This window comes from Juglans regia, chromosome 4, assembly GCF_001411555.2.
Source record: "Juglans regia cultivar Chandler chromosome 4, Walnut 2.0, whole genome shotgun sequence".
Lineage (NCBI taxonomy): Eukaryota > Viridiplantae > Streptophyta > Magnoliopsida > Fagales > Juglandaceae > Juglans > Juglans regia.
This window is the reverse complement of record NC_049904.1, coordinates 28,058,338-28,068,652: the sequence shown is the minus strand read 5'-3', so window position 1 is coordinate 28,068,652 and position 10,315 is coordinate 28,058,338.

Sequence of the window (10,315 nt, the reverse complement as noted above, 5' to 3'; positions counted from 1 at the left end):
TTGGCATCCTCTCGCACTCCTTCGAGAGCTCGGACCTCCTTGGCCTCTTACTTCAGTTTCCGAGCATAGCATTCCCATGCCAGGACCTGCTCACCACGGATCTCGCTTACTCCCGCAGGAGTTGAAAATTTCATCTTCAGGTGGAATGTGGAGGTCATTATCCTCGGGTTGTTCAAGGTTGGTCTCCCCAAGATTGCATTGTAGGAGGAGATGGCATTCACCTTGAGGAAATTCACCATGTTAGCAGTCGTTCTTGGGGCCTTCCTTGCCAAGATGGACAAGGTGATTGCACTAGTCGGCTAGACTATGTCTCTAGTGAAGCCTTTGAAGGGCATTGGGGCAGGGTGCAACCTATCGAGCATGATTCCCATCAGGACGAAGGCTTCCTAGAATAGGATATCGGCAGAACTGCCATTGTCAATTAGGACCATTCTTGTTGTGTAGTTGGAATTTGCATGGTCACTACTAAAGTGTTGTCATGAGGGTGGAGATTGCCCTCGTCATCCTTTTCACTGAAAGGTTATGATCATCCCCCCTGAGTGACTCCTAGTGGTTGGGACTGCCCTACTGGTGGTGAACGTTTCTTCATACCTGGCCCTTGTGGCGTGTGCCCTCTGTACTGAGGAGGCGGTCCTTTCCCCAGTGTATCCTACGGCGATTGTGCATATTTTGCCCACAGGGTCATTTTACCTGGCCAGGCTTCTTCGGCATTGATGAAACTATTGGTTCGGTCCATGAAATCCCTCAACGAAGTGGGGGTTTTTCGTGTGATCTCAGTCATAAAGAGGTTACGAGACTAGACCCCCCTAGCAAAGTCGCTAGAGTGATTTTTTAATCCTGGTTGTCTGTTGTCATGTGCTCTCTATTGAATCGAGAGTTTATGGACCTGTGCAAGGCCATATGGCCTTTGAATGTTTCTAGATGTTCTAAAGGGTCCTTGAATCCATCATACGCATCTATCTGCGGAACTTTGAATCTTAAGGGAAGAGGGACCGCCATAACCTAAGCGCTATTCGTTTGGCCATCTGGGCGTATTTGTCCTCGAGTTCACGGAGCTCGATAGTTCTTCTTCGGTTGCTGTTACCTCAGGGGCTCAACAGGACTCATAGTGCTGGTTGTGTCGCCTCCCTCAAAATTTTCCGTTGGTCCTCCGTAGGGAGGCATTCTCCTGAGGAGAGCTGTCACCTCCTCCATCAGCTTCCATATCATTTCAACTTGTTCGTGGGATTGTGCTTCCATTATTTTGAGTTGTTCTTCTTCACGACGTGAGGCTTGGGAGCGAGTTGTTGCCGGCATGCAAATGACATGCTACTATAGAAAAGAAGGAGATCCTACAAGACGACGCCACTGTTGATGTCGTGTTTTACAGCCTGGGCAATTCCACGTTGCTGAGCTTAGTCAGGATCCTGTTGAGATAGAGAATGGGGACTTGAGGTGTAGTTTTACCTCCAATGCCTAAGCCAGTTGTTGGTATAAAGTGAAAGAGAGAAGCATTCCATTAGAGAGAATAATGTGGTGGAGTATTAGAGAGTTTGAAGCCCTTTCATGGTTGGGGGAGGGGGTATTTATACCTGACCGAGGCGATGCCCGACGTGGAGGTGGTGGGTGTGCTACTCCGTACTGGGGTCAGGTGTCGCTGCCAACTCCTTACTACGCAACAAACTTGCCAGACCTGATTGTGGCTATCATTGACACCCCAGGAGGCACGTCGTTACGTGCTGAGCCCTGGGATGCATTAAATGCGGCGTGGCTCCCTATCGTGGCGTGCTCGTCTCCGTCCCATTAAATGCAACTTGGTTCCGATCAGGTACGTCCATCTCTCTTACATATTTGGATGCCAGGGTTTAGGAATAGTGGATGTCCCTGAACAATGGACATCTCTCTTACAGTGGATGTCCCTGCCTTTCGTCATCTTGTTAACGTGCTTTGCTCGATCACTTCCTTTCCCAGCCCAGCCCAACCCAACCCTTGTACTCGGGCCCTGGGCCTAGTCCCCCCAGCCCGACCTGGGAGATTACTTCCCTCACTGTTCTAGAATAGTACTCAAATCAAAGATAGAAGATTAGCCAATACATGTAGATTGTAAACTAAAAGGGAATGAAAATCAAAGGAGAAATGGAGGAACGATCGAGCTGGCTCATGTCTCTTGTTTCTTAACCACATCAATAGATGGCGATCGGAAGATGGGTTTACGTACGTACATACATACACTCTTAAGAATCAATAGATTGGGTGTGTTTGGTCACTACTATTCTTTACTTTATTATTACTTTTTACCTACTTTTTTACTATTCATTACTTTTTACCTATTTTTTACTATTATTTAATATTTTATTATTACTTTTTTATTATTTTTTTACTATTATTCACAAACATTCTCAACACTTCTCACTATCCAAACGTACCCTTAAAGTGAAATTGCTGTTTAATAATAGGATAGGATGATGGCATGTGCTAAAGAATGCGGGGCAACTGGTGTGGCGATTGTTGATGGAAAGATTAGCAAAGAGACTCAAAAAGCGATAAAAAGAAAAAAAAAAAAAAAGCAGGGACAATCGACAAGTGGAGGGGCATTAACGAGACGTGAAAATTGACTCAGTTCAATTGACTTACAACCTGCTAATAATTTATATACAATTTCAAATATAATAATATTTTTATTACATTCAAACTTTCAAATTAAAAATAATATTAAAAGAATATGATTTTATTATATAATGTAAACAAATTGTTATAGAATAATAATTCTATCCTTTGTCCTCGGCAAATACTAATGTTTTTAAAGACATCATGATCATGATCGAGCAGCTTTTATATTGGTGAGGGTTTTGGAAATTGGCATGGCTGCTACTTTTTTATACTCTTCCTTTGATTGCCGAATTTCACTTTTTCCAATTTCCAAGACTCGGAATACTTTTGGATTAATCAGACGCACTGAGTAGTTTGGATGACTTGAAAATAGCCATAATTACCACACACTTTCATTGATAATGACCGGACACAAACACTTTTATAAATGTGATAAAATGCATCACTTAATAACTTAGACAAATTTTAATCTTAGAAGAAGATTTTATAAAGAGAAATATTTTTTAATATTGAGATGAAATGAGATGGTTTTAAATAAAAGTTTAATAAAATATTATTATAATATTATTTTTTAATATTATTATTATTTTGAGATTTGAAAAAGTTGAATTGTTTATTATATTTTGAGTCATGCTAGTGTGCCGCCCAGCTTTAACAGTTAAAAGTTATCTTTTTCTTAATTTTATTTTATTTACATGTTTTAATATTTTTTGATATTTTTGAAAAATTACTTCATTAATCGTTAAAAAAAATTAAATACATGAGCGGTCAAAATGAGGAGGCAAACTCAAACGGCATATTAGCATTTTCTTTATATTTTTTGTAGAAATTTGAAAAATGTTGTAATAATAAGATGAGATGAGATGAATTTTTTTTTGTATTCAAACGGGACGTCACAAAAAGATTCATAAAAATAAATTTACAAACTGATATGTCTTAATATGTTACATTAAATTATAAAATTATTTTTATGATAAAATAAATTTTTATATGAGATTTATTCGTATATTATCTCTTCGTAGCTAAAACGTTCATATTTTATGAAAACGATATAAAATAAAATTAAAAAAAATTCATGAAAATGACTATACAAAAAACATGAAAATGAATTTATGCATTTACACATTCACCACGAAAGGAATTAAAGTATCACCTTTAGGTCGTCTTGTCTAACCAAAATCGACAAAGACCGCAAATCTTATCTTATCACCTTTAGCGAATTCATCTTATCATCGTTTCCAATGTTGTTCACGTTGTTTACCGGCAACGTGTTCTTCGTTTTGCCTTGTTTAAATCAATAATGCTACACCCACAGCTACCGCTGCAATTGTTCATGTGTTTGTATTTTTTTAATTTTTATTTTGTAATTAAGAAAATATTTTTTAATAATATTATAATATTTTTTAAAAAAATATTAAAAAATATATGTAAAAAAAAAAACAACAAAATAATTAGCGGTAATTCTAAGCGAGAGCTGTCAGCTGTGTCCGTAACATTGTTCTACTTATATATCATGAAAAAATAAAATATAATTTCGGACCCTTCAAGTTTTGGGGAATGTGTACGTAGTTTTGCCCCTATTTTGCTCATGTACGTGCTTCTAGAAAACCTAGGGCGTGAAAAGGGGACAACCTAACTCGTATTAGTGAAGGCATTATGAGTTTTCAGCTCTTTTTTTCTTTGTTCCAAGATATGATAAACCCAAGTACCTCTTGGGTTTAAGAAAGGACAACTAATAAATTTATTATTAAAAAATTAATTTTTTTACATAAATTTTATATTTTACTAATTCTTTTAAAAATGGAATAAAACAACACTTACATACTCCATAATTATTACTTGTAAATATCAGTTCAAGAGTACTCCGTCCATGTAGTCACGTAAAGGGCACTAAGTCGTGGAACTAATTTTGAGGATATTAGGCCTCATAAGAGGAAAACTTTCCTACAAAAATTCTACTCAACCTCTGGTCTACCTATCACACACCACACACTAGCCTACTCATCAACCTGGTTCATCGCCACGTCACGATCTGCCTTTCTCCCTCACTCCCTTCTCTGTGCAGCCCCTCCCAAATGAAGACCTCACTCTCCCTTCTCTACTCTGCCCCTCCCAGACAAAGACCTCGCTCCCCCTTCTTTGCTCTACGCAATCCCTCCCAAACGAAAACCTCAATTGAAGCCGTCAATCCTCACCCTCCCAACCCCACCCACTCTGTCTTCTCTACGCAGCACCACCACCCAACCGAAGACCACCGAAGCCCTCACTCTCCCTTCTTTGTGCAGCCCCTTCCCTTCTCCCTCACCTAGATCAAACCCCACAACCAGTCTCCCTTCTCTGCATAGCACCCCCACCCTCATTCTCCCTTCTCTACGCAACCACTCCCCATCTCCCTCACCCATACAAAACACCCTTCTCTACGCAGCACCCCCACTCTCGCTCTCCCTTCTCTGCGCAAGCTCCTCCCCATCTCCCTTACCCAAATGACAAAACCCGAAGCCCCCCACTTCGGATTTGGTTTTTGGCGTTCAACCAGAGGAGGCTTTCCTTCCGTTTTCAACTTGTGGTGTTCCTTCCTTCTCCACATTGTATTGTTCGAGAAATTGGCATGGCTGCTACTTTTTTATACTCTTCCTTTGATTGCCGAATTTCACTTTTTCCAATTTCCAGACTCGGAATACTTTTGGATTAATCAGACGCACTGAGTAGTTTGGATGACTTGAAAATAGCCATAATTACCACACTTTCATTGATAATGACCGGACACAAACACCTTTATAAATGTGATAAAATGCATCACTTAATAACTTAGACAAATTTTAATCTTAGAAGAAGATTTTATAAAGAGAAATATTTTTTAATATTGAGATGAAATGAGATGGTTTTAAATAAAAGTTTAATAAAATATTATTATAATATTATTTTTTAATATTATTATTATTATAAAATTTGAAAACATTAAATTGTTTATTATATTTTGAATCGTGTTAGCGTGCCTGCCTATCTTTGACCGTTAGGCATGCTCACTAGTACAAAATTATATTTTTATTTTTATCTTTTTTTTTTTTACATTTTTTAATATTTTTAAATACTTTTAAAAAATAAAAAAAATATACCAATATATTAAAAATCACTTTCTTAATCATTAAAAAAAATTAAATACATGACCGGTCAAAATGAATAAACAAACCCAAGCGGTATACTAGCATTTTCCTTATATTTTTTGTAAAAATTTAAAAAATTATAATAATGAGATGAGATAAGATGAAACTATTCTTGTATTCAAACGAAATGTCACAAAAAGATTTTATAGAAATAAATTTACAAACTGACATGCATTAATATGGTACAAAATATAAAATTACTTTTATAATAAAATAAATCTCGTATTATTTCTTTGTGGTTGAAACGTTTATATTTTATGAAAAATATATAAAATAACAAAAAATCATGAAAATGAGTCTCCAAAATACATGAAAATGAATTTATGCATTTACACATTCACCACGAAAGGAACTAAAGTATCACCTTTAGGTCGTCCTTGTCTAACCAAAAGCGACGAAGACCGCAAATCTTATCCTATCACCTTTAGCCAATTTGTCTTCATCTTATCATCGTTTTCAACAATCCGTGTCGTTCAAGTTGTTTACCGGCAACGCGTTCTTCGTTTTGCCTTATTTAAATCAATAATACTACCACTGCAATTGTTTTTTTGTGTGTAATTTTTTTTTCGTAATTAAAAAAGTATTTTTTAATGATATTGTAAATTTTTTTTTAAATATATTAAAAATATATGTAAAAAAAATCAAAATAACGTAACTCTAAGCGAGATCTACCAGCCATAGCATTGTTCTATTTAAATATCATGAAAAATAAAAAATAAATTCTGACCCTTCAAGTTTTGGTGAATGTGTACGTAGTTTTGCCCTGATTTTGCTTATGTACGTGCTTTTGTGGGAGTCCACCGAAACCACGACGGAATAGGTAAAAAAGTTTTTGTCTTTTTACTTTTTTTTTTTCCAAACATTTTTTTAAATTTATTAAATATTTCTTTTTAAAAAATAAAAAAAATATGTATAATCATTTTAAAATAATTAATTAACAATTAAATAAAAAAAATGCATTCGATGGCCACCATCGGTGACCACCTAACGCGGAAAAAGCAATTTCTTTCTAAAAATACCCAAGGCGTGAAAAATGGGACAATTTAATTCGTATTAGTGAAGCAGGGGCGGCTCGATACAAGTTGAGGCCTAAGGCAAAATTTAAGCGTGTCATTCGTAATTATAATATAATAAAATATAAATTATTATGTGGAATATTTTCAAAATTTTCAATAAAATGAGATTTTATTTAAAATCTTTAAATACAGTTTTTGTGAATTTATATTTATAACAACATCTTAAAATGGGGCCTCAATAAAAATTTTGTGCCTCAATTTAGCAAGATCTTAAAAACATTATTTAAAATATAAATAACTTATTGTATTGCTTATTAAAAAAATCATTGTATTAAATATTAAATTTAGTATTATAGGGTCTTGCACATATTAAAAACTATAAAAATTATTTAAAATTTTATTTAATGAAATAGTTTTTAATTTTTAATTTTTTTCAAAATTTTTTTTTAAAAAAAATCACATTTTTATTTTTAGGGGCCTTATATAAGATTGGGGCCTTAGGCAACGGCCTAAATTGCCTTACCATTGAGCCGGCCCTATAGCGAAGGCATTATGAGTTTTCTCTTCTCTTTTTTTCTTCACACCAAGATAAGATAAAGCCAAGTACCTCTTGGGTTTTAGAAAGGACAAAACTAATAAATTTATTATTAAAAAATTAATTTTTTTACATAAATTTAATATTTACTATTTTTTGAAAAGAAATATATCGACACTTACGTGCGCTACATAATTATTACTTGTAAATATCAGCTCTCTTTTTAAAAATATAGAAGAAAGAGTACTGTGTCCATATAGTCACGTGGAGGGTAGTAAGTCGTGGAACTAATTTTGAGGATATTAGGCCTCAGGAAATTTTCCTACAAATTCTACTAAACTTCCGGTCTACCTATCACACACAACACACCTGCCTACTCCTCAACCCGTTTTATCGCCACGTCATGATTTGCCTTTCTCCCTCACTCCCTTTTCTGCATAGCCCCCCCAAGATGAAGACCTCCCTTCTCTGCTCTACCTTTCCTAGACAAAGACCTCACTCTCCCTCCTTTGCTCTATGCAACCCCTCCCAAATGAAAACCTAAACTAAAGCCCTGAATCCTCACCCACCCAAACTTGCCCACTCTTTCTTCTCTACGCAGCACCACCACCCAAACGAAGACCATTGAATCCCTCACTCTCCCTTCTCTGCTCAGCCCCTCCCCTTCTCCCTCACCTAGATGAAACCTCCCACCCACTCTCCATTCTCTACACAGCACCCCCACCCTCACTCTTCCTTCTCTACGCAACCACTCCTCTTCTCCCTCACCCATATGAAACCCCCCACCTGCTTTCTCTTCTCTACGCAGCACCCCCACCCTCACTCTCCATTCTCTGCTCAGGTCCCTCCCCTTCTCCCTTACCCAAACGACAAAACCCGAAGCCCCCCACTTCGGATCTGATTTTTGGTGTTCAACCAGAGGAGGCTTTCCTTCTGTTTTCAACTTGTGGTGCTCCTTCCTTCTCTGCATTGTACTGTTTGAGCACCTCTCTCTCTCTCTCTCTCACTGAGCCCTCTAGATCTCTCACCGTGCTCTTTGTCTCTCTCATTGAGCCCTATAAGGATCCCTAATTTAGTTGAATTTTGTTGCTCTGATACACTGTAGCAATGCATTATTAGCAAGGTCATACTTATGAAATAGGTGTCCCAATTTCTCTTCAAATTATTCGCTAGTCTGTGTATCATAGAGTGCACTCTGAATGGAAGTCTTCAACTCTGTGTTGAATTTCGAATGCGATCCTAATTTATAGGGCAATTTCCTCATTATATGTCATAGACAATATCTATGAAGATTATTTGGGAATACAATGACAATAACACTTTTCATTGCTCGGTCTTGGTCTGTTATGATGGATTTGAGTGTCTGTCCATTCATGCACTACAACCATGCCTTCAACAATCACACAAAAATAGTTGTGTCCTCGCTTGTATCAAGTCTGCCCCTAACAATATGGACTGTCCATGATGGTTGACACCAACAAAGGGAGCAAATGGCATCCTGTACCTATTTGTTAGGTATGTCGTATTGAACGTGATAACATTTTCAAAATACTCGTACATCGCTTGACTTCGTGTGTCGCACCAAAACACATTCCTTACTCTGCACTCGTCATCCACATCCACGACAGACACAAAGCCATAATTCATTTCCATAATTCTCTTAAAATAGTCATTTAGTGTTTCACCACCTCCTTTACCCAACCTTAAGTGTCTGGTTTTGTCAATAAAATTGCGACAATTTTTTTTATTGAAATTCTAAATTCTCAAACCCCCCGTGTCAGTCACTAGTGCTTGAAAATTTTTATTTTTCCGAATACTCATTCTGTCATTCAAGTCAAGCATAATCTGACTATATTCATCTGAACATTTGTGAGATCTAAAAAATCTAGACTTTTGTGGACTGACAGTATTATGATTGTGAAGTAGATCAACGATGGTCACCACCCATATCTCATTCACCAAGTGAGCATTTATCTTTACCTTACAATCCGTTTTACTTGTTGATCGTGGCTTTGATAGATTACTGTGACTAGATTAGTACCTGCCGCTGCGTGCAGCCAATTGTCACATACTTTGGACTCCTATATGCCTTTATCTTCATTGGCATGGTGCAAAATGGGTAGGGCTAACTTGGTCCGCATGGTGCATAGCCGAATGTTGAAATTTTCTAGTATGTTAGAAAGACTCGATAGTACGAACGTACAATAGAACTTTGTTAAACCGTGAAAGGGTACTACTTGGAACGTATCTTGAACCCCTCTAAACTCCTTCGGATTACTTGACTGAAGGTAGGGCATGGTTGTAACAAAGGGCGACATCTCCGAATGTTGAAATTACACTTTGCGTTAGTATGTTTGGAAAATACGTATGTACAAGAAAAAACCATTAAAAGGGTGAAATTGAATTACTTGGCCCATATCTTGACCTTCTCTCAACTCACCCGGATTACTTGACGGATGGTACACTACAACAAATTTGAGCTTTTCGGATGAAATTATTAAGGGACGAAAAAAATTGTAAAATTTTTTCACAAAAAATTGATGACTTTACAAAATCGTTCGAACGGTCAAATAACCGTTAGAACAGTTTTTTCTGTGATGAATTAAATCAACTCAAAAAGTTTTTCCCTTTCCAACGATAAAAAACACATTCGAACAGTAAAATCTTGGAGGGAAAGTTCACAACCATTCGAAAAATAATTTGTTGTGTTCGAATAAAAAATATTTGTTGGCAAAACCTAGTGGGAAGGTTTCTAAACCTTTCGAACGGAATATATTTAGTTATAATATATTCAAGCACCACATTTATACATTCGAATGTATAATATTAATCTCGGTACGAAACTCAAAATATAAAAAATATATATCATATATACAAATTCATTAATTAATTTTATGTAATTAATTTAAAAATATTTTAATGATTTCTTTTATGTTAAATAAAATTTTTAGTTAAATAAATATTATTAACCATACACCACATAATATAAATCAATAATTATTCCAGAAAAG